We start from the raw sequence: 25,963 nt of genomic DNA on the forward strand, positions 1-25,963 counted from the left end.
AGTGAAGACCACATCTTTCTTCCAATGTCTTATCACAAAACATATGCAAACCATGTGCTCCATCTAGTGGATTCATGGGAGAGCCTCAGGATGAGGGAAACGCACGTCTTTAGTTCTCTTCAGTTCACACACCCCTGAAGCATGCTCTTGCTGGCGCGAACCTCCGCCCAAAATGCCAGTGCTAAAAAATAGAGATTAGGAAGATCACAAGCCTCCGAGAGTCAAGGATAAATTCTTTCCAATGAGCTAAAACTGGACTCCACACTTGCTTCCTCCCTCATTCCCAGTTTTCTCCAGCAAAAGGAAATCAGTCAGTGAGGTAGGTCACCTCACAGGTAATCAAAGTAAAAGCTTTCATGTGACACATACCCCGCAGGTGTAACTCAGACTTGACTCTGAAGTTCACAGAGTCTCCCGACGTTACTGTGGTTACTGCCACCTTAAACCCAAGAGCAGACCCTCCTCTCAAAAAAAAAAAAAAAAGAATAAGATGTGATGGGAAAAACCCAACTCAGAAGTCAGCCAACATTCCTGGTCCTGCCAGGTTTCTGAATGTTGCAACCTTCAGTCATTCAACTGCTGCCTTGGTCCCTCCTTTGTAAAACGTGGACGATGCTGCGAGGATGACGTGGGATGACCGAAGTCAAGCACCACCGAGGGACCACAGTGCTCAGTGAAAGGCAGAGACAGACAGGTGGATTCAAATTTATGGGTGCTTCCTTTCCTTCACCCCCAAATTTTTATTTTAAAAAGGTAATACATCAAAATGGCAGGCAGAGTTGCTAGACGATATGGAGATGATAAGAAGCAGTCAAGAAACTGTCCCTTATTGAGTATGACCAGAAAAACAGAGAAACAAGAAAGGTCCTTATAAAGCATATTAATGTGGCTGAATTTCATCCAACAGTCAATCAAAAGCCATGACATTACACTTCCATGACCCCGATCTGTCACATTCCCACACGGCTCCAAAACTTCGTCAACCCATTTCCTAAATTATAAAATCAGTTCAGTTCAGTTGCTCAGTCCTGTCCGACTCTTTGCGACCTCATGAATCACAGCACGCCAGGCCTCCCTGTCCATCACCAACTCCCGGAGTCTACCCAAACCCATGTCCTTTGAGTCGGTGATGCCATCCAGCCATCTCATCCTTTGTCGTCCCCTTCTCCTCCTGCCCCCAATCCTTCCCAGCATTAGGGTCTTTTCCAATGAGTCAACTCTTCGCATGAGGTGGCCAAAGTATTGGAGTTTCAGCTTCAACATCAGTCCTTCCAATGAACACCCAGGACTGATCTCCTTTAGGATGGACTGGTTGGATCTCCTTGTAGTCCAAGGGACTCTCAAGAGTCTTCTCCAGCACCACAGTTCAAACGCATCAATTCTTCGGCGCTCAGCTTTCTTCACCATCCAACTCTTACATCCATACAAGACTACTGGAAAAACCATAGCCTTGACTAGACGGACCTTTGTTAATGTCTCTGCTTTTCAATATGTTATCTAGGTTGGTCAGAACCTTCCTTCCAAGGAGTAAGCATCTTTTAATTTCATGGCTGCAATCACCATCAGCAGTGATTTTAGAGCCCCCAAAAATAAAGTCTGACACTGTTTGCACTGTTTGCCCATCTATTTCCCATGAAGTGGTGGGACCAGATGCCATGATCTTAGTTTTCTGAATGTTGAGCTTTAAGCCAACTTTTTCACTCTCCTCTTTCACTTTCATCAAGAGGCTCTTTAGTTCTTCTTCGCTTTCTGCCATTAGGGTGGTGTCATCTGCATATATGAGGTTGTTGATATTTCTCCCAGCAATCTTGATTCCAGCTTGTGTTTCTTCCAGCCCAGCGTTTCTCATGATGTACTCTGCATGTAAGTTAAATAAGCAGGGGAACAATATACAGCCTTGACGTACTCCTTTTCCTATCTGGAACTAGTCTGGTGTTCCATGTCCAGTTCTAACTGTTGCTTCCTGACGTGCATACAGGTTTCTCAAGAGACAGGTCAGATGGTCTGGTATTCCCATCTTTTTCAGAATTTTCCACAGTTTATTGTGATCCCCACAGTCAAAGGCTTTGGTATAGTCAATAAAGCAGAAATAGATGCTTTTCTGGAACTCTCTTGCTTTTTCGATGATCCAGCAGATGTTCGCAATTTGATCTCTGGTTCCTCTGTCTTTTCTAAAACCAGCTTGAACATCTGGAAGTTCACAGTGCACGTATTGCTGAAGCCTGGCTTGGAGAATTTTGAGCATTACTTTACTAGCATGTGAGATGAGTGCAACTGTGCAGTAGTTCAAGCATTCTTTGGCATTGCCTTTCTTTGGGATTGGAATGAAAATTGACCTTTTCCAGTCCTGTGGCCACTGCTGAGTTTTCCAGATTTGCTGGCATATTGAGTGCAGCACTTTCACAGCATCATCTTTGAGGATTTGAAATAGCTCAACTGGAATTCCATCACCTCCACTAGCTTTGTTTGTAGTGATGCTTTCTAAGGCCCACTTGACTTCACATTCCAGGATGTCTGGCTCTAGGTGAGTGATCACACCATTGTGATTATCTGAGTCGTGAAGATCTTTTTTTGTACAGTTCTTCTGTGTATTCTTGCCACCTCTTCTTAATATCTTCTTTTTCTGTTAGGTCCATACCATTTCTGTCCTTTATCAAGCCCTTCTTTGCATGAAATGTTCCCTTGGTATCTCTAATTTTCTTGAAGAGATCTCTAGTCTTTCCCGTTCTGTTGTTTTCTTCTATTTCTTTGCACTGATCGCTGAGGAAGGCTTTCTTATCTCTCCCTGCTATTCTCTGGAACTCTGCATTCAGACGGGAATATCTTTTCTTTTCTCCTTTGCTTTTGGCTTCTCTTCTTTTCACAGCTGTTTGTAAGGCCTCCTCAGACAGCCATTTTGCTTTTTTGCATTTCTTTTGCATGGGGATGGTCTTGATCCCTGTCTCCTGTACAATGTCACGAACCTCTGTCCATCGTTCATCAGGCACTCTATCAGATCTAGTCCCTTAAATCTATTTGTCACTCCCACTGTATAATCATAAGGGATTTGATTTAGGTCATAGCTGAATGGTCTAGTGGTTTTCCCTACTTTCTTCAATTTAAGTCTGAATTTAGCAATAAGGAGTTCATGATCTGAGCCACAGTCTGCTCCCGGTCTTGTTTTCGCTGACTGTATAGAGCTTCTCCATCTTTGGCTGCAAAGAATATAATCAATCTGATTTCGGTGTTGACCATCTGGTGATGTCCATGTGTAGAGTCTTCTCTTGTGTTAGGATGATCTTAAAGTTGTGTTTCTGTCTTCTGTCTCAGCTTTGCAATTGGAATGTCAACTGTCACGTACATGTTCACTCAAGACTTGTGTTTTAAGTGCTGAAGAAACACCAAATAATGTCCATTATGAACCTTTTGTTGTGTCATAACTCTCAACCTGTTTTGAGCAAGCGTGTTTCATAACAGCGGTAAACATCTTTGACTCCAATTAAACTATTAACTATAATGTAACATAAAATATGAATGAGACAGCCGATTGCCTCACTCACCCCAATGTCTAGCCTCCCCTTTCAAACTGAGTGGGTGTATGGCCACCCAGCCAGAGACTATGTTTCTCAGCCTCTCGCGCAGTGAGTTGTGGCTACAGGAGCAGGTTTTGGCTAATGGGATGTAGGAAGAAGTGATGTCTGCAAATGTAAAGTCATGCACTTAAACAGGAAGGAGTCTGCCATCCTCATGCTACCTCTCCCCTTTCTGCTGGCCAGAACACAGACCAGTTGACAGGAGCTGGAGTACCCTTCTAAAACTACAAGAAGAAAGATCTTGTGGAAGATGGCAGGACAACAAGCTAGCAGGAACCTGGACCCCAACATGGTAGAGTCATCAAGCAAGCTGTTTACACTTGTACAATTATTGTAAGAAAAATTTCCCATCCTTTATAAGTCACTGTTTTATTAGTCTTTGCTAAAGTTAAGTCCTAACAAATACTGAAAGAACTACAAACCTGAAAACAAATATTTTGTCCAGTCAACAGATATTTATCGGGGACCCATAACAGCCAAGCCTACTATAGACTCTAAATATACAATTGAGAACAAGACTCAGTTCCTATCTTCTAAGAGCTCATACACTGATGGGCTGAACGACTTTGGATCATGGTATTAAAGAAGAAAATAATGGAAATGTACCTCATGCCATTGAACAAATCACTTAAACAATGTTTAAACAGTACGTTTTATATGTACATTTCCATAATGAAAAAATATTGTCAAAAAAAGAGAAATCCAGAACAAACAAATTTTAACTCAGTGTTTTAAAGTTTTCAAATCACATATGTGATAAAGGACTTTTTATCCAGATAAGAAGAAATTCTAAACTCAATAATAAAGTGAAAGTGGCTCAGTCGTGTCTGACCCTTTGTGACCCCATGTTTCTTTGCAATACAGTCCATGGAATTCTCCAGGCCAGAATACTGGAGTGGGTAGCCTATCCCTTCTCCAGCAGATCTTCTGACTCAGGAATCAAACCAGGGTCTCCTGCATTGCAGGTGGATTCTTTACCAACTGAGCTATCAGGAAAGCCCAAACTCAACAATAATAAACAATAAAGATAGACAAAATGTTTAAACAAAATTGTCACAAAAATTTATCTAGATATATTTACAAACAGCACATTACAAAATGCACAACATCACTAGTAATTAGCAAAATTTATTTTAAAACCTACTGAGCTACTTCTACACACCTACTGGAATGGCTAAAATTAAAATTAAAGTCGGACCATACCAAGTGATTGGAGAAGGGAATGACAACCCGCTGCGGTATTCTGACCTGGAGAATTCCATGGACAGAGGAGCCTGGAGGGCTACAGTCCATGGGGTCGCAAAGAATCAGACATGACTGAGCAACTAACACACACACACACACCAGGTGATGCCACTGATGTGGGATTAAGGAACTCTTATACACTCTGATGAGCTGTTTCTGGGAACGTAAAATGGTACAACCACCTAGGAAAAGTCTGACAGTTTCTTAACAAGTAAACACATTTCCCAACCATTCGATAGTTATTTACCTAACAGAGATTAAAACATGCACCTATACTAAAGTTAAACACAAATATTCATGGCAAATTTATCTGTAATAAACAAAAACTGAAAACAACCCAAATGTCCCAGTGACTAGATAGACTGCTCAATTATAGGATACCCTTATAATCCAATGTTACTCATCAATTAAAAAAATGAACTATATGAATGAACCTCAAAATAATTATGCTGAAAGAAAGAAGATATACCAAAAAAAAGTTTGCAATGTATACTGGCATTTTTATAAAAAATAATTTAATAGTAACAGAAAGCAGATCTGTGATTGCCTTGGAAGAGGAAGGATTACAAAAAGACACAAGGAAACTTTAGGGGGTGACGGATCTGTTCATTGTCTTGAATATGGTGATTGTTTTACAGATGTACACATATGTCAAAACTTGTCACATTTTACACTTTCAGTATGTGCATTTTAATGTACATCAGGTATCCTCAATAAAGCTACTTAAGGGGGAAAAGTCTCACTGTAGCATTTTCACTCAATCTCTCAAATGTACATGTGTTTTTAGCTTGAACTAATCTAATGCAGACTGTGTGCCAAGGCTATCAAAATACCCCACTATTACAAATTATTAAGATGAAAACCTGACATTATGCCACTTTTAAGTCAAAACAAAATTGATTTCTGAAAAAAAAAAGGGGAAGAAGAACATGCATTTCAGACTCTCCGTCCTTTGAAAAATAAGGGTTCAGCTTTCCTATGTGCCATTTCTGGCTTCTCCCATGGGAAAGCACACTTACACTCAGTCTGTGCGTGTGTATATTCTATAAGGGATTACGAAAGGAAAGGATAAGTGGTCCCTAGAAGTTATCATGCACCAGCGGATGAATGAAAATTCTCCTGACTCCACAATGAGAATGTCTCCAAACACAAGGAGAAACTCACAAATACAGTATCTGTTGGCTATCTTGGAAATCATTCACATTTGGGGAAAGACAACCATTATTCCACATCATGCTCAGAACAACTGTAAAATATGAAACAGTAGTTTAACTTTTACTGCACTTAATTTATATCCACTTGCTTTCCTAGAGAATTTCTGAATAAAAACCTGTGCTATTGTATTTGACATATCCAGTGTGAATTACCAAAGTTTTCAGGAAACATAGATTAATGCTTTAAAATGCATTATTTAAAAAGTAACATCTGTTTGGGCAACCTAGTAAATAGAATAAAGTAAAATAAGTAAGTAAAATAAAATAAAATAAAGATCTAGTAAATAAAATACTTCACTTTTTGAAGTTAGAAAATGTATTGTTTTGTATACATAATAATTATGCTAGTAAACTCTTCAATACATAAGACAAGACCTTAAAAGTCTTAACATTCAGCTCATAGAACAGTCTCTGTAATTTATGGGTGTTAAAATGGCTGTAGGAGCTAAATGACATTACTGTCAACCATGACTCACAGGAAGAAAAAAAATGGTTTTCATTTCTTAACACTTGGGAGTTGCTTCATTGTTAACTACTAAAATTAAAAACAAAAAAATAAATTAAAAAAAAACACCCTCAAATGACACTGCAGGAAACTACTACAAAGAAACCTTGGTAGAAAGTTATACATATAATACTTTAATTGAATATTGATAACAATAGTATAGTGGCTGCTCTCTGCACAGTGATGACTTGGGGTTATCAGTCTTTCAACAAGCCCTATGCTTGGTAGAGGAAATGCAGTGGAGAAGAAGTAATTCAATCCCATGAGGGTCTCTGTCTAGTGAAGAAGTTTTCTGTACGAAAGGTGAAGACAAGCCCATTCTTGGCAACTGACTCCAGGTGTTTCCTCCTCCACATATGTTCAACCAACAGCACAGCAACAGCTTAAGAAAGGCTGAGCACCATTATACTCGGACTACAAATTCCTGTTCGAATCGCCTATGGGAATTACACTTTTCTGACAGTATTGAGAGGGTGCTCAAAACCCAGAGGGGCTCCCAAGTCAGACCCCTCTGGTTTGAGGAGTTCCAGCTCCACTTCTTACTGGCACGTAACCCTGAACAAGCTACGGAACCTCTCCAAGGCTCAGCATTCCCATCTCTAAAACGGTGACAATGGCAGTACCTACCTCTAGCATAGTAAGTACCCCATAAATAACATCACTTCATAGTTCTTTTTCTATCACAATCAGCAAGAGGAGTATCTACAAGCATTGCTGAGAACTGAGTAGAAATTGAAAAAAAAACTGACATTGACTTTCTGAGAAACCAAAGAAACGGTTAGAGATATAAAAATTTCAGGAAAGTGTGTACATAGTGATTAAGTAAACTATTCTACTTCAAAATTCAATACAAATATTGTACCAAATATCGAGTGGCTGCATAAATCATTCATAGATCTCCAGAATTCAAGTATTCATTCACCAAACATAGAGCCAAATACAGAGAGCTCCTATTGTGCTCCAGACCTCAGGGAAGGCACAGAGGGAAGACCTGCTCTCATCCTAAAGGAGCCGATGCCAACACGGGAGGTGGGGAGGCTGGGGGGAGGAAGGGGATAGGACAGACACACTCTTAATAGAATATACTTCCTGCCTCATTGCTCCACCCAGGAACTGCCTCTTCCCCCCGCCCCAACCCAAGTATCACTGCTTAAGTCAGCAGTGTAACAAAAGATGGCTTTTAGTATTGGGAGCTTCAGTTTCAGCATCAGTCCTTTCAATGAATATTCAGGACTGATTTCCTTAGTATTGACTGGTTTGGTCCCAATCCTAAATGAAATCAGTCCTGAATATTCATTGGAAGGACTGACAGTGAAACTGGAACTCCAATACTCTGGCCACCTGATGCGAACTGATTTATTTGAAAAGACCCTGATGCTGGGAAAGATTGAAGAGGGGAGGAGAAGGGGACGACAGAGGATGAGATGGTTGGATGGCGTCACCGACTCGATGCACATGAGTTTGAGTAAGCTCCGGGAGTTGGTGATGGACAGGGAAGCCTGGTATGCTACAGTCCATGGGGTCTCAAAGAGTCGGACACAACTGAGTGACTGAACTGGACTGAAAAGATATGTCCACCTCCTAACCCCCAAAATCTGTGGAAAAGGGGCTCTGCAGATGTAATAATGTTGAGATGAGATCATCCTGGATTACCTGGATGGATCCTAAGCCCAATGACAAGTGTCCTTACATATAAGAGAGAGTAGAGGGGAAGACACAGACCCAGACGAGAGGCTGTGTGGAGTCAGAGGCAGGGACTGGAGTGACACAGCCACGCGCCCAGGAAGAGGGGGGTCGCCGGGAACTGGAGGAGGCGAGGAAGGCACCTCCCTGAGAGCCTTCAGAAGGAGCACAGCCCTGCCAGATTTCAGGCCGCAAGGCTCCCGAGCTGAGAGAATAAACCTCTGTTGTTTTAAGTCACCGAGTTTGTGATAATCTGCTATGGCAGCCACCATAGGAAACAAACACAGAGACCCACATGATTAATACAGGAAACCCTGTGGTTTTAAGGAATTTCTAGTGGGCTTTTATTGGCAGCGGAGGGTCAGGCACCTTTTTCTGTTGTAGCCAATAATTCTAAGCAACTGCCAAGGGAGGAGGCGTAATCTCCACCCCACAACTTAGTCTCGGATGCACCGTAACTGAACTTGCTTGAGGATCAGGCAGCAAGAGACGGTGCCGCGGCATTTTACACCCCAGGCTCCACTAAACCTGGTCTTCTCCCTGCACCCCCGCGCCTTCCAGCCAGACACCGTGTTAAGTTCACCGCACCGTCCAGCCTTCTGCGCATCACCAGTCACCGGCTTAGTCCTGCCAGGCAGAGTGAGGCTTCCCAGACTTAAAGATCCCCTGTCAACGGAGGAAGGAACCAGGACAGATTTTTAAACTTTTGAGTGAACTATTGTCAACACCAATGAGTAACTACTCCTCAAGCGTGTATAGTTTAAGACATTTTGCTTTCAACTGTGGCATGGAACGCTGTGTCAGTGTTACATAAATGAGGCAAAGACATCCTCTGTGCGTTGGTCCCAGGGTCATTTATTTCTTCACTGCTGAAGAAAGAAGAAATCAGGCTGAGACTGGTTAGCTCAAGAGCCCACTGGCACCAAACTCATTTTTCACACATTTGATTATTTTGAAAACAAACAAGCAGATTTCTAACCCTAGAGGCTGCTTTACAGAACCCGTGGAACAACACCTGACATTGAGAAGGTGGGATCTTACAGTTGTAAGTCTGCTAGGGCTCTCAGAGCACTCTGCCGCTGAGCAAGGTCACTTCGACATTTGAGCCCCTTCCAGCCACCCCCACCCCACTCAGCCAGCCCAGTCTGGGAAGGGGAGTCCCCAGCCCTCCTCCCCTTCTGAAGGGTGGTCCTCTGGCTGGAAGCCTCTGGCTAGCTGGTCTCATGCAACTCTGTCCAAGCGCTGTCCAATCAAGCTTGTGTGTTACCACTGCCTCTCATGGTTGGGCCTTTTTCCTTGGTCAGCCCCCAAATCCTCAAACCCCCTACAGTCACAACATGACTTGGAGGCAAAAGAAAGAAACTGGGAAGAAATCATGCTGTCTTTTCCTTGCCTTGGAATTTGAACTTCCCTGAGAACTGGCCCTGAAGCAACTGCAGTCGCCTGGGTGGGCACACACTTGGCCCTCTGCCCCAAACATCCTGGACAGGCTCTCCCTTCCCAGAGTAGAGAGGGCCAGAGTTTCAGAGGGTACAGAGTTTCTTGACAGTTTCCTGTCCTGAGCAGTCAGCCCCTCCAGCTTTCCCTCACTGAAGAGGTAGAACTCAGCCAGCAGAGAGGAAGGCAGCCAGACAGGCACACAAACAGGACCCAAGAGCAAGATGAGGCAGATGAAAGTGAAGCTGCCAAGGACCACCTCTACCCCTTATCCACCAAAGGTGGGGCAAGCGGGGAGAGGACAGCCCAGACGGATCTGGGGGAGACGGTGCAAGTAGGCAGGGGTAACTGTGGAGGGGAACTGACTCTTTCACCCAAAGCATCCAATCCCCTGCCCCCTCTCAGCTCAGCCCCTCTCTGAAGCCCTCCAAGACTTCTACGTGGGCCGCACTGCAGTCGGGACAGCACTGATGTGCCCACCCTTCTGCAAGGCAGGGGTGAGCAACCCAGAGGCCTCTAGTAAATGTTTGCTGAATGAATGACATGAGCACGGACTTCTCCTTTACATTTAATTACTGTGATTCTTATTCGACATATTAATTCTGCTATAAAGTATCTGCTAACTATGGCTTGGGGAGGCACGGTCATGGTTTGCTGGTCGTCAAGCACGTTCAACTGCTCCAGTGACATTGCTGAAATTCACAGGTGGAGAGCCAGGGCCCAGCCTGACTGCTCACGCCCCACGTTGATGACGCCAACTGATCTTAAACACCAACACTGAGGGAAACAACCAGCCAGCTCTCCTGAGACTGCTGGAATCACCAGCTCAAGAAACAAGAAGCCTGCAGGCAACTCGGCAGCCGGCGCTGTTATTTACGCGTGTTCCCTCAGCAGCTAGCAGGTATACAGCAGGATGTCCATAAACGCTCAATGCAGGGTTTCCTGGAGCAGCAGGTGCTTCCCACAGCTGAGATGCTTAGAGCTCTGGAGGCAACAAATGCCCTCTCACCTGGCTGAGGGCCCTGGCCAGACCCATACCACCCAGGACCAGCACAAGGTGGCAAGTGAAGAGGAAAGACAGACCAGACCACTACGCACGAAAACAAGCATGACTTCCTGCTTCCTGAAAGTAACACAGAGTGACGACTCACTGATGCTTTATCAAAGTGCAAATTTTGACATACACACCAAAAAAAAGGGAATTGGGAAATCCAAAAACTTAGAGAGCAACTTAAAAACACTTGCTTTGGGCTCCCTTAGAGATCGCTTCCACATGGACAACAGGTTGAAGACAAGGGCAATCATTACCCCCAAATTATTAGTACAATGCAGTTATTAAAACCATAAGCAGAGGTTACACTAAAAGAACCTGCCCAATTATAAGCTCAGCTGCTGACATCACACACGCGACCCCCTCCCCGGCCCCGGGAACACACACACTCCCATTTCTCCCTATGTTTCTCAACAGGAGGACAAGATTTTAACCACACAGAGGAAAAAAAGGGAAGGAAACCTCCCGCCTCATCCAACCCATAAAATTATCACCCACAAGCCACTGAGTAGCACCCAGATGGACAGATCTGCTACAAAACTTGCCTCACTATGTTAATCAGCTTTTTTATTTTTTTCTTTAAATGGTATAAAGAAACCAGAACCTGTATGCAATGCTGCAAATAGCACTCGGTGTTATTTACAGGTGTCCCCTTGGCACCTAGCAGGTATACAGCAGAACTGATATCACTGCCATTAAGAAAACAACCAGGAAACCTTAAAGCATACAGAAAAGGAGGGAACTCCTTTTTAACACGGTGACCCCAGACTTGCAGAACCCCTGAGTGACCTCTCCAAAGTCGCCTTTCCTCCAGGGAAGGTTGGAGGCAGGATGCCCAGCAGCAAGTTTTGCTGGATCGATGCCCACATGCTCTGAGGAGGAGGAACCTGACCTCGGGGCCACTCACGTCCCATAACCAAGGGCTAGGCCTCATCACTCGCCCTCTCAGAGATTAAGAACGGAAGTAGTTTGTTGGTTTTGAGGTTTTCAAAAGGAGGAAGGATTTTACAACCAGTGTGCTAACCCCACTTTGGCTCTACTCTGGAAAACAACAATTAAACGGTTGCCCAACTTTTAGGCCCTGTCTTGGCAGCAAACAGCCTGTAGAACTTGTCCGGTCAACAGGAAAGTTGAGGGGCATGGGGGTGGGGGGTCCTACAGAGCCACTCTGACTCATTTCAGTGTTAAATACCTTGAATGCATTTCACCCACACCCTCAAAACCGGTTTTAGTCAGAGTATAGACTCAGATATGGGTATCTCTGCCTGATTCCACCATTTACTTTTTCCTTTTCATTATATCCAACTCCCGTGACCCATAGCTATTAGTACCGGAAATAACTTATGCTTACTTTCATTGCATTGATGCTACAAGACGTAGCTCTAGGTGTTTCTTAAAGACTTTAAGTCTTTATTAAATTTGTTACAATTTTGCTTGTTTTATGCTCTGGCTTTCTGGCTATGAGGCATGTGGGATCTCAGCTCTCTGACCAGGGACTGAACCCACACACCCTATATTGGAAGGCAAAGTCTTAACCACTGGACTTCCCTTTAGGTGATGCTTCAAGTGAAAAATCCATACTGAAATTTCCTCTCCTGTCAGGGCGAAGATGAAGAGAAAGCAAAAGCTGAGCAAACCAAGTTTACTCTCTTGTATCCCTAAGAGTTAACAGACAAAATGTTTATTTAAAACAATGTCAAACAGCCACTGAAATCTATGCCTTTTTTTTGGTGGCTGTGCTGGACTCACATTTGGAAGCCAAATAAATAAACTGAGCCAAGCCTTTCAGTACACTTTCCTCAATGATAAATTTCCTAAGATGATATGCTGATTAAAACACATTCCAGTTGACCCTGGAAGTCAAGTACAGCCTATTTACCAAAAAAAAGTAAATATTCTGTTCTTGATCTCTTTAGAACACACAGCCTTTCCTACGGGACCACCTTAAGGAGAACAACTGCACAGATTCTAGAAAGTGCCACCAGACAGAGAAATGCTCCTACCATACAAGTACACAGGTTTGTGACTGTCAAGGTCCTGGAATCAGACAACAAGAATCAGGGGATTATTTTTTCAGGTCTAAGAATAGTTTCTTTAATACCTTCTTTATTTGTTTTTCCCTCTAGGGTGTAGTGTGAAAGTAATGAAACAAAAAATTAAACTCCACGGTCAAACTTGTTCTCAAATCAGTGGTTTGAAGAAGCACCAGCTTTAAGCAACATCCTTTCCTGCAAAGTGTCCCCGAACATAAACTCCAACATTTCACTCTCCCTTCCTTTCCCGCTCCTATTTGTAACTCACTTTCTTGCTTTCACGTCCAAGAGTACAGGACTCTTCATCAGCAGGGCTCCTACTAGTCCAGTAATCAGCTCTGCCACAAGTTTTCACCCTGGCAAGTCCGCCAGGACATGGGCAGCACCAGGGACCACAGTGGCAGCACAAGCATCGATCCAACACTGGTTCCCGGTGACAGATAACATACCCCATCACGCTCAAGGTTGAAGAAGATGCCCACAGGGAGTTAAAAAATGATTCACCGTTGTTTGCTTCTTGGTTTACTTCTTTGTCTCTCAACGTACAAAGCTCTGGCAAAATTTTTACCAATCTGTGAGTTTTGGAAAAGAGGCAAACCTGGAGACAGGACTCTAGGCATCCCAAAATTCACGCCGTATTCCCACTGTGTAACTTTATCACTCTGCTACTGTCTGGCCCTACTCTGGCCAAGAAGAGAGCTGGAATTTTTAACAATATGTTTTGTATCCACCAAAGTAACATATGCACATAACAAAAAACATAAACATTACCAAAGGGCTTATGATGAAGAGCAAGCTCACCCCACTCCACTCCCAGCCTTGCTCCTCAGAGGCAAATCCTTTCAGTGACTTCTCCTGGGAGTTCCCTCTGTATCTAATCTACAGATTTTCTAAATTTACCCTTTCTAAGCATTTTCAATAAACTTTCTGCTATGAGAGATGAGGAAGCGCACAAACAAAATTCTTGTACTCACACAGCCACTATTTTTACCTGTGTAACGTTAACTAATACACTTTATAATCTTACTCCATCACTGAGAGTTTCTCATGACTTCCCACTGTGTAAGGTAAAGATGTCAAGTACCAAAAAGTGAAATTTCAATCACTGAAATTTAGCTTTGCTACTAGGTGGCACTAGTGGTAAAGAACATGCCTGCCAGTGCAGGAGACACAGAGATGCAGGTTCTATCCCTGGGTAGGGAAGATCAACCTGAAGAGGGCATGGCAACCCACTCCAGTATTCTTGCCTAGAGAATCCCATGGACAGAGGAGCCTGGCAGGCTACAGTCCCTAAGGTTGAAAATAGTTGGACACAACTGAAGTGACTTAGCATGCACTAATACTAGCTGATAAATCATGTGTCTGAATATGGAATGAAAGGAAGAGTAAAAAATACATTTTGGCATTATATGGACCTCAATAAATCCCTCCATTTCATGGTTCCAACTGGCAGAGTAATCAATGGGTAGTCTCAAGAATTTGGGAGGGGAGGCCCAACCGTGAAGCAAAAAATCATCAACAGTATCACTGAGTTCATGTGACTATGTTTACAACACCTCTGAACTCACACACCCTCACCTTCCAACCTCAGGGTATCTTGCCAAGAGGAGGTAGCAGGTGATGCCAGGGTGTCTCATTAGACCTTGGCCAGCCCAGGGCTTCAGGAAGTTTGCCTCAGCCAGGGAGTAAGGACATACCAGAAAAAGGCAAATCTGATTTGAGGGTGCCAGTTAAAGGTTACTGGTGTAACAGACAATTGAAGATACGACATATACTATAGCCAGTTAACAATCCCTAACATAATACACAGAATTTTATTTGGAAACTGTTGATCTTTCAAGATCATCAATGCTGGAGATCAGGGGTCCCCAACCCCTAGGCCATGGAAGGGTACTAGTCCAAGGTCTCTTAGGAGGCGAGCTGCACAGCAGGAGGCGAGCTGAGGGTGAGCGAGAGTGAGCGAAGCTTCGTGTGTATTTACAGCCGCTCCCTACTGCTCGCATTACCGCCTCAGCACAGGACAACAAGTCCAGGGCTCCCCCTGATTCTGCATTATGGTGAGCTGCAGAATTACATCATTGTATATCACAGTGTAATAACAGAAATAAAGCGCACGAAAAGCGTAATGTGCTTGAATCATCCTGAAATCATCCCCTGACATCCCTAGTCAGTGGAAAAATTGTCTTCCACGAAACCGGTCCCTGGTGCCCGCGAGGTTGGGGACTGCTGCTATAGACACTCTCTGAGGCCAACATCCTCATTATACCTAAAAACATAAGCAACAAATATAGCAAAAATATTTTAAATAACTTACGAAGTTTTCCAAGTTTATTAAGGATATTTAAGTTTCAGAATGTAAAATGACATCTGATTACATTTTGGATCCTGCCAAAAATTTCCAACAGTAGAAAGTGAATAAAAACTTGAAAATGAAAAACTGAAACACACATGGAATATATAGTTCTTTGTGCACATACACATGTGTGCATATATATAATCTTTGTGCACATATACATGTATGTGTAATATATTTTTTCATACTCTTTTCCATTATGGTTTATTACAAGATATTGACTACAGTTCCCTGTGTTATACGGTAGGACCCTCTTGTTTATTTTATATACAGCAGTTTATATATACTAATTCCAATGTACTAATTTATCCCCCCCCACCCTGGAAAGTGCAGTTTATATTATGTCACAAAGCAGAAGATAAAACTTCAGTGATGTTTTAACTATAACCCAGTGTCTATACTTCACCCTATATTTCAGGCCTGTAGGAGAAATATAAACAAGACAGCTTTGGGGTGATATGTCACTAGAAATATCTAAGAGAGCAGAAACATGAATCAGCCACGGTGTGATCCTCAATGACTCACTGACTCTCCCGGCCACTCAGTAAACATTTCATAAGCACCCACTGTGTTCCAGACACCATCATCAAGGCCCATAAGCTCTCTTCATCTATCTCTTCATCTGTAACCTGGAGCAGCTGCAGCCTGACCCACTCCAAAGTGCCTCTGGCTCTCAAACTGGATCCTGCTTCAGACACATGACTGCCCCAAATGTTGGTTCTCCTCTGATGCAAAGGTGCCTGACCCTTCAAATCAAAGAGCAAACCTTTTCAGAGACAGCTGCCCAATGCCCGAAGCCAAGCCCGACAAGCCCAATTCCCCAAGTGGAATAAGAAGGGTGAGGAGCAGGGGGGAGACTGCTTTCCACAGCATCACCCTCGCACTCACCCCCTTGCCAACTCTGCCGGGACCCCCCAGCAGACCCCTCCGGCGAGAGCATGGGAGCCACTGCCCTCCATGGACTCAGAGCCATCAGTCCCTCACTGGCACCCTGGTGCAGCAAGAAGACGGCACTCGGGAGGTGGCGACACCCCGCCCAGGCTCTCGGCTCTGGGGCCGGCTCCACGCGCCTTACTGGCCGGTCTGCTCTGGGGCCGGCTCCACGCGCCTTACTGGCCGGTCTGCTCTGGGGCCAGCTCCACGCGCCTTACTGGCCGGTCTGCTCTGGGGCCGGCTCCACGCGCCTCACTGGCCGGGAGCTGGCAATTAGAACCGTGACCTCTGGGCCACCTATCTCCCGCAGCTCCTTGGGTCCAAAGCTCGGTGAATGCTTCCTACTTCACTGATTTCTATACATGCTCTCTCCTCCTGCACACACACCTCAGACTGCCTCAGAGCCTGGGACATGCATCTCACCCCGGGTTTGGGGCCTAGGGCCTGAAGCCTCTTCATTCCCCCCTTCCCTGCCAATCCCGAACAAGAACCTAAGTCTGCATCTTTCACACCCAAGAAAATATCATCCAAACAAATTCCAGGGGGTTATTTTTAATTGAAGTAGAGTTGATTTACCATATGGTGTTAGTTTCAGGAGTACAACATAGGGATTCAATTATCTATATTTTGTTCAGATTCTTTTCCATTATAGGTTATTATAAGATATTGAGCATAGTTCCCCGTGCGTTACAGTAAATCCTTGTCGTTTATCTATTTTATATGTAGTGGGATATATCTATTAATCCCATACTTCTAATTTATGCTTCCCCCGACCTCCACGGTTTTTTTTAACACCCAGAACTTAAAGCTATGAGAATGCTTTACAAGCCATTCACTGATAGATAGGCCAATCAAAGGAGCAAATCAAAGAAAGCAGAGACAAGAAGGATGGGGACAGTCTCTGTGAGGACTTGAACCAGCTACAGAAAGGAGTCTGTCCCCATCACCATATTCATCCTTTGTACCTGCAATTACATCAATACCCAGACAAAAATGACTCCAGTTGCTAAGAATGATCCACAAAGTATATAAACCCTCTCAAAACTCAACAAATAAAAAACTAAGTTTCAGAGGGTGGGACACTTTGAGAAAGTAGCATTGAAATATATATATCACCATACGCAACACAGATAGCTAATGGGAAGTTGTTGTAAAACACAGGGAGCTCAACCTGGTGCTCTGTGACAACCTAGAGGCTGGGACAGGATGGGAGGGAGGTTCAGGAGGGAAGGAATATATGTATACCTATGGCTGAGTCATGTTTAATGTATGGCAGAAACCAACACAGCATTGTAAAGCAACTATCCTCCAATTAAAAATAAATAAATTAAAAAAAAAAAACAAAAACCTATGTCTTCAATTGGGAGATAAAGATACTTCACTCCTCCAAGGGCTGAGAAAAAGTCGAAATTCACAATCTGCTGAACTTCCCCCAGGATACATTTGGCCACAAAAATACGAGGACTACAGGAAATACCTCTTTGGAAAGAGAAACGAGTTGGCTTTTTTGAAAATAAAGAAGAAATTCAAGGAGCAACAAATGCCAAACTGATATTCAGCCAAGGTACCGTTCCTGTTTAAAGATTCAAAACATCCTTAGTTACCATAAGTCATTAGCTCTTGGCATCTCAGAGTGGTCGTTTTCTCATGGAAACACGTGGGTGCCAGCAGACCCGGGGCTTGGGGTGGAGGGAAGAGGCATAAACGCACCACTCCACACGGAAACACCGAGACACCTGCCAGGTATGGCGGACAGCCAGCAAAGGAAGAACCCTAGCCTCCTCTGCTCCACAGGGACCACTGCCCCTGGCCCACCGCCCACCATCCACCACCTGGGCCTGAAGCAGGATGGAAGAATCTCATGTAAAACACATGCTAGCACCCAGTTGACTCCCAAGCTGTCTCCCCATCTCCCTAGACTCTCTGAAGGAGTAATAATCAGCATATAAAATACTCTCTACTCCAAGTATCAATTTCTTCATTTATCCTCTTGCCTCAGTCTCCAAGGAAGAAAGATAATACGGGGTTTATTGTAACATTTTTTACTCAAAAGGCCTTTGCCTTTGGTTGGATGGCATCACTGACTCGATGGACATGAGTTTGAGTAAGCTCCGGGAGTTGGTGATGGACAGGAAAACCTGGCGTGCTGCAGTCCATGGGGTCACAAAGAGTCGGACACTTAACTGAAGAGAGTAAAACTATATTATTAGTTATTGGTAACTACCAATAACATTTTTAAGAGGCTTCAAAAATTCAGTGCCTGTCAGGTGCCAAAGCTTAAGCCAGATATTTTATATACACCATCCTTTGTCTTCCCAGATTAGAATATAAAATTAGGGATAGATAAAAGCTGCTTTGGATCATGGCAGATCCATTCTTGCCAGAAACGACTCTGACAGTGAAATTTCCAAACTTATTGCTAACCCAGCCGTGAACCAAGGTCACTGGGAAGCTTTACGAAGTTGCTCTCACATTCTGTGCTCTTCCCCCTTTCTATGGTCACTCTTATCTCAGAGGACAATTATCTCATTGAAAATTTAATCAGAAAATCTCACAGAGAAATGAATTTGAACTATGATACTAGTGAGTTGAGGCATTATTGCTCCTAGAGATAAATCCTCCATAAAGGAGACCACAGGAAGAAAGCTGTGCTTACACAAATAAATGAAGGACTAATGGTAGATTTTTGAGGTCTCAGGATTATATGGTGGGCTGAAGTCTTTCCCGTTACCCCTTTCAGTACCCTGTTTCTCAGCTGTCTCCACAAGCACAGTTCCTAAACAGTCCTGGGCGGCATCCTCGACCCTGTCCCCTCAAAAGGATTACTGTTGACATCGCCACTATTTCCTCTCCTCATTTCCACTGTTTTACTTTCCTACTGAAGTCAGGCAAGAATTATGTCAGTAACTTAAACCATAGACATCACAAGGACTTTGCTAAATGAGAAAAGTAAAAATTCACAAGCCTATAATATTGCAAAGAAGGTAAGTTTGCAAAAAGAACTAAGAAGGTAAGTTTTGTCACTTGTACATTATTTAAAACTGTAGCAGTGGGTACCATCATGTCAGACTCTTTCCAACCCCAGGGACTGTAGCCTGCCAGGCTCCTCTGTCCATGGGATTCTTCAGGCAAGAATACTAGAGTGGGTACCCATTCCCTTCTCCAGCAGATCTTCCCAACCCAGGGATTGAACCCAGATCTCCCACACTGCAGGCAGATTCTGTACTATCTGAGCCACCAGGGAAGCCCAAAAGACTCTGCCAAAACCCGGGATCAAACCAGGGTCCTTTAGATCTTCAGTCTAACACTCTCCCAACTGAGCTATTTTGGCACCCCAGTACATTAGTTAAAACTGTAGCAATGGGTCCCATAATTTCCCACAGTAATCACGTTTGTCAAAGGGGGAGGAGGGGGAAAAAAAAAAACCCAGCAACTCTGATACCTATTTTCAAAATATCACATTAGATTTTTAAGAAAAAACTTAAGACTATAAATTTAATTCTTCAAATTCAATTTAATCAAATTTAATGTACTTGCATTAAATTATTTAAACTGTTTTCCAAGATATTCTTTCTATAAGCCACTTGAACCAAAAAGTCACCTGGTTTTATTTAAGGTCAACAGTAAGAACTTTCTGAGAAAAGCAGGGACCTCTGTAACCCGGATACCAGGACCAGGGAATAAAAAATAAAAACAGGGTCCCAGGCTTCAGTAACTGCTAGAGGAATCTGCTTCCTGCCACGGCCTGGAGTCGGGATCGGTTACTGTAACTAGGAAACCTCAAGCTGTTATCTGGTCCCCTGTGAGAGACAGGCCCATGGCCTGGGCCCATCAGATAACACGAACTCAGGGTTATCACCAAGGAAAGTAAAGCACCCAGTGCCCACCTGTGCCCATCACCTGCCTACTCCCAAGAAAATATCAGGTGGTTCTGAGAATAAGGGTCATTCTGCACTGAAAAAACACACAACAGATGGGGCTAAAGCAGGTTAAAAGCCACATCTCAGAGATGATTTGCCCTAACACATTAAGCAAGAAAAGGGGATCACGGAGAAGCCCAAGTGAATTTCTATATAGGATCATTTTCATCTTTCTCCTTTTCCACCATAAAAGACGTTGCGATACTTTGAGCATGTCAAAGGATGTGGCTCTTCTGCGGGGCCACTCCGAAATCTAGTTCATGGGGATTATCCGGATCTATTTATAAATCCCAAAGGCTGCGAAATTACAAATATCAGTGCTCTCACCTAGAAAAATGAAGACTTGGTTCTATAATTATAACACAGAAAATGTTCCTCTCCATTCTCTAAGACTCTTATGGTAGGATAGCTTCTTACCTAGCTGAAAATGTGAAAGAAGGTGGGCCCATGTGACCCATTACCACCCAGGACTGAGGCCAAGATAGCCAAACCCAGAATCCTAGTACATCCAAAACAACAGAGAGACACTGAGCTCACAACAGCAGAAATAACGCAAATCATGGTGAAGCAGGTTTTACAGAGTAACAGGGGAAACCACGTTCTTACTAGCTCTGCACTGGGGAGTTCAGAGGCTGCAATATTAAATAGTGCTTGATATAAGTACACAAATAAACACAAGATAGAGTTAAAAAAAAAAAAAAGAAAAGAAAAAGGCCTAAAAGTACTGGGAAGTCAGACTAGTGGGATTTCAGACCAGGGAAGAAATCATACCTGGTTCATCCTTTGCCTGTGTTCTTTCAGGAAGATGATCAGTAATAACTGCCCCTAATGTAAACACTTAGGGGTGCCTGGGTAAAGGGTACACTGCACTCCCTGGTTTTATTCTTGCCTTTGTGTGCAAGCTTGAAATTCAATAAAAGTTCCAAAAAGATAGAATGGGGGGACAAAGTTAGTAATTTGCCTTCCGTGTGGGATAGGTTTCCTTCTGCTGAAGACCAACGCTAAAGGAACTTTCTAGAAACTTTCAAAAGCAAAATCTGCATCCCTGTGTGGAAGCAGGATTCTTCTCCTAGGAGAGGGGGTGTTTGTTTGGGCAGGGGGTGCTCTCTTGAGTAAGGAAGGACACCTCAGGACACCTGGTAGGGAAAGCCAGCTGGGCTTCTCTGCTTGGAGATGAAGGGAGGCAGGGACTGGAAGAAAAGGCAGCCTGGCAAGCACTCAGCCAACTGCGGTTGGGCCAGAAACACAGGGCTGAGGGGAAAGAGGTACAAGGAATTTGGATTGGGGTTTTAATGGAAAATGATATGCAATTACACGGGACCTAAGCGACGTAATCAATTAATTGCTACTCTGCACCCGAGTTCCTAACTTTTCTCCAGGCTTTCAACAGGACTGCCTCATAAGCCTGTACAGCCTCTCTCCAGCTTTAAATGCAGACAGACAGCAAATACAGAGAAGAAGCTTGGAACGATCCTAGAAGTATGCCATGCTAGACCCAGAATCTGAGGCCTGTTGTAAATTCCTAGCCCAAGGCATCTGCGCTTTTTCCGAAATAAGCCACACTTTCCCAAAACACCCTCTGAACCGAGTATCGGCTGCACCAGCATCTCAGGGACCAGGAATTTTAACAAAAGTGCCTTTGTAGCTGAATGAAACAGAACCTCGTCTGGTTATTGTATTCCACACCAAATGCTTCGAAGATGACCAATTTAAATTCCAGAAGGTCTTCTTCCAGTTTAGTGAACACAAGTGCCTCCCTAGAAATTTTTTTTTTTTCTTTTTCTGAGGAAAAAAGCACTAGATATATACTTTTGGACCATTTTTAGAATATATGAAAATGCAACTGTGAGAGTGGTTTTGCCATACAGACTAATAATAGGCAATTTAACTACCCCCTGGGCACCCAGCAACTTTATTGTTTGACACTGCTTTGGTACATTAAATGGTGCTGAGGAAGTTGTTTTTGAGCTTGTCCTTTAAAACAACAAATCTTAATGGAAAATATCAAGGGGAGATTTAAATACCAAACATTTGAAATATACAGATATGTTAATATCCTTATAAAAGATAATTTTTTTTTTACATTATTAACTCTGAGGGGAAAAAAAGATGTTATGTCTGTAATGATTCAACTAGGTGTGGCCCAGGCTTCACTGTGAGTAAAACCAGCTCCTAGTTGTCCAGAACAAAGAAATGAGCAATCCACAAGTCATTTCTGAATGGATTTGTATTTGGGGGCAACAATCTGTCCTCCCCAGTTCTGTTGTCTAAGTTAAAATAGATGTCGTGGAGTGAGCATTTGCTGGGTGGCTGCCCAGCGCTCCCCTCAGCCCCATCAAACGCTTTTTTTCTGAAATGCCCCTTTTCCTGTAACCCCATCCACAGCAGTGCGGGCTCACTCATGCCAGAACAGGTTGGAAGGTGGCCCAGGCCAGTCCATCCCTGGGGCCAAGAAGCAGTCCCTTGCTCTGAGGAAAGGAGTAGCCTTACAAAGCCAGAGGTATAGCCGTGGGACTCCCTGAAGCCACATTCCTCCCCGAAGCCACGTTCCTACAATGACCCAAGGCCCCAGCCACAGAGGCAGGTTCTAAGAATGGTCATCAGATCCAATCCAGGTGCTCCTTGTGGGTGTCAGAGCTGGGCCTGAGAGATGGGCCAGTCTCTTGTCAAGTAGCTGGACCCTCAAGAATGCCATTTCCCACCATGTGGATTGGGAGCAAAAGGAGAAAGGGGAGGCAGAGGATGAGATGGTTAGAAAGGAACACTGACTCAATGGACATGAATCTGAGCAAACCCCGGGAGACAGTGGAGGACAGAGGAGCCCGGTGGGCTACAGCCCATGGGGCTACAAAGAGTCACACACAACTTAGTGACTGAACCACAACAAGACTGGGAGCAAAGCAAGGAAATCTCCAAGTAGAGAAGGACTTAAAACTTAAGGAGAACAGCAGGGATAAGGGAGAGTTTGCTGAAGGCTGGGAATCCCCTAGATACACCCAGCTGCATCACTCCCCTAAGGCTCTGGGAGACACCCTGCACTTTTATAATATACTGACTGCCCTTTTTCACTTAAATTACTTAGACTGACTTATGTCACTTGGAGCCAAAATTCCAAATTAATACAAAGATTTTCAGCAGCTACACTAAAGAACTGGTCCAAAATATCAGGTGATAGATACCTTGGGTATAAAATCTTGCAAGCACAAAACAGATACCATAGAATAGGGGGGAAATGATATTTTTTAAGTCCTAATTTAAAAATAATTACCCTGCCACTCAGGTAGGGGAAGTCTTGGCTGGAGCTGGTTGACTGGTCTTTCATCTCTGATTTCTTTACTAAACCACTGACTTAGGGTCAATTTTCCATTTAGGGGACTTCCACATCTTGCTATTACACAATTTTCCTCCAAATAAAAGAATAGTTATTTGAACATTTAAATGTTTCTGTAACACTAATGCACTGCCTTTAACACTACTGTGTTGCCTTTAATAAAGAAAAAACTGTATCTTATAAAATAAAGGTTAAGTGTGCAAACTATAAATTTAAAAGTGGAACAGCTTCAAAGTTCTTTGAAACAATAAGTAAACCCTCTTTAAGGGATAGCGTTTTCAAAAATACAGATAAGCAGACACGGAGTTCCATGCTGGCTTACAAGAGACTAAAAGACAAGCAGGCACTCTGCTTAAACAGTAAACTACTTGACACGTATTTAACTGAGTTTGAAGACACTATCATTCACACTGATTTTTCTTATACTGACAATACATCATTAATTTTGTTATGTTGAAAACTGATGAGATCTACATTCACAACTCTAAGAGAATCACCTAACTTGTATTGGACGATATTTCAAAAGGCAAAATGAGGGTCGGGAGGGCTAGTTCAAGTATTTGTACAGTATCTCTCCCAAAACTGTACATGACCCACACACCAAGAAAAATATGAAATGCCCCAACTTCAGAAACCCCAGTCTTAGTAATTTAGACCTACAGCATAGCAGTCCGAGGCTTCCCCAATGGTTCAGTGGATAAAGAATGGGCCTGCAATGCAGGAGACACAGGAGATGTGGGTTTGATCTGTAAGTCAGGAAGATCCCCTGGAAGAGGAAATGGCAACCCACTCTAGTATTCCTCCCTGGGAAATCCCACGGACAGAGGAGCCTGGCGGGCTACAGTTCCTGGGGTTGCAAAGAGTCAGACATGACTGAGCAACTAAGCAGGCACGCATATGGCATTACTTGACATCTTGACATGGGCCATGCTGCTGGGATCAACCAGGTCAAATGAAAACCCAGACGGGACATCTACCTGTGTCAGCGACCCCAGGATCCTCTGCCCTAAGGCTGCACCTTCCCTTACCCTAACTGGGCTCTATGTGTCCCGCAGGCCAGAGCCACTCACCAAGGGTTTTCCCCAAGCACCCTGGTCAAAAACTCACCCAGCGGAGGCCCTTGGACGTATCTATCGTGCTCCAGCGAGGCCATGCTGTGGAATGGAGCAGAGCCAAGGAGAGCGTGCTGGGTGGCACTGCCCATCAACACCAGCACTCTGCCCCTGCAAGAACCCCGGGGCCTCCTGTGGAGCCCCACGCCAGCCCTGCTCTGGGTACATGCCTGCACCGTCCACAGCCCTTACCCAGTACTACCTTGTCGGTAAATCCAACACACAGTTTGCATCTATTACCTTACCTGACCTCTCGGAAGCGTATGACAAGCTTGTGTGTCCATGCTTTGAAACGCTCTTCCCTGGCTTCCCCGACACCCCACTCTCCTGGATGCCTCGTATCTCTCAGGGTCCAGACCCCCTGTGAGGTCTCCTCTTCCACCACCCAGCCCATAAATGGTGATGGAGCCACTTCTCTTCTCCTCCACAGTCTCTCTATAGAAATCTCACACCACTCCCTTGCTTTCAAGCCATGTCCACAGGCAGGGCTTAAATTAGGTTACTGTTTAGTTGCTAAGTCATGTCCAATTCTTGGGGTAGATCCACCCTGATCAGAGATAACCGACTTACTACGCATAAAGGGAAGTCTAAGAATTTGCATTTTTCACCAGCCCCCCTGAGGTTTTGGATCCTGAGCTCTGTATCAACCACCTACTCAACAGCTCTATACTGAGTAGATATCTCAGCAGGTCCCACTGTTGGCATGCTGAGGTCTCCTGCTCACTCCTCCACCTGTGGCTTAAGCTGGGCATACAGGCACAGCCCATGAGGTCCCCTCTACCTCTGTCCCTCCCACATCTAATCAATCACCGAGCCCCGTTAAGTTTACTGTCCCCTTCCTGTCATTCCCACTGCCATTTCCTTAGTTTAAGCCAGCAGAGTCTCTTAGAGGGATGCCTGCCTCTGGTCTCGACCTTTCCAAGCCACTCTCACTGCAGCCAGAATGATCTTCCAAAACCAAATCCAACCACGTCGGCACCCTGCTGAGGATCCTTCAGGCGATCCCAACCAAGCTCAGGATAAAATTTACATTAAAAAAAAAAAATCTATTAAGATACAATTTGGGCTTCCCCGGTGGCTCAGCGGTAAAGAAGCTGGCTGCAACGCAGGAGCCAAAGGAGATGCAGGTTCAATCCCTGGGTCGGGAAGATCCCCTGGTGGAGGGCATGGCAACCCACTCCAGTGTTCTTGCCTGGAGAATCCCATGGACAGAGGAGCCTGGCGGGCTACAGTCCATGGGGTCTTGCAGAGTTGGACATGACTAAAGCGACTTAGCACACACGTATGCAAGACACAATTGAGACACCACAAAATCCATTCAAAGTATACAATTCCCTGATTTCAGTGTATCTACAGAGTTCTCAACATTCACAACAATCTAATTTTTATCACTCCAATAAGAAACCTCGAGCCCATGAGCAGTCTTTCTTCATGTCCCCTTTTCCCAGTCCCTGGCAACAGCTAATCTCCTTTCTGTCTCTGTGGACTTGCCTGTTCTGGACATCCTAAATATGTGTGCTTTTATCTGGCTTCTTCCACTTAGCATGTCTCAAAGTTTATCCATGTTGTGGGAT

The 25,963-nt window shown here is 44.1% G+C and overlaps 1 protein-coding gene and 1 non-coding gene across 9 annotated transcripts in view; both read right to left on the reverse strand.

The window, feature by feature from the left end:
* DOCK9 (dedicator of cytokinesis 9) overlaps positions 1 to 25,963 on the reverse strand; it is a 355,717-nt gene that overhangs the window by 305,243 nt on the left and 24,511 nt on the right. The window lies entirely within an intron of this gene.
* TRNAF-GAA (transfer RNA phenylalanine (anticodon GAA)) lies at positions 19,285 to 19,357 on the reverse strand. The gene has a single exon. It is a non-coding gene; the product is annotated as a tRNA-Phe (tRNA).

Source organism: Giraffa tippelskirchi, chromosome 12 (assembly GCF_054371585.1).
Source record: "Giraffa tippelskirchi isolate mGirTip1 chromosome 12, T2T-mGirTip1v1.2.pri, whole genome shotgun sequence".
Lineage (NCBI taxonomy): Eukaryota > Metazoa > Chordata > Mammalia > Artiodactyla > Giraffidae > Giraffa > Giraffa tippelskirchi.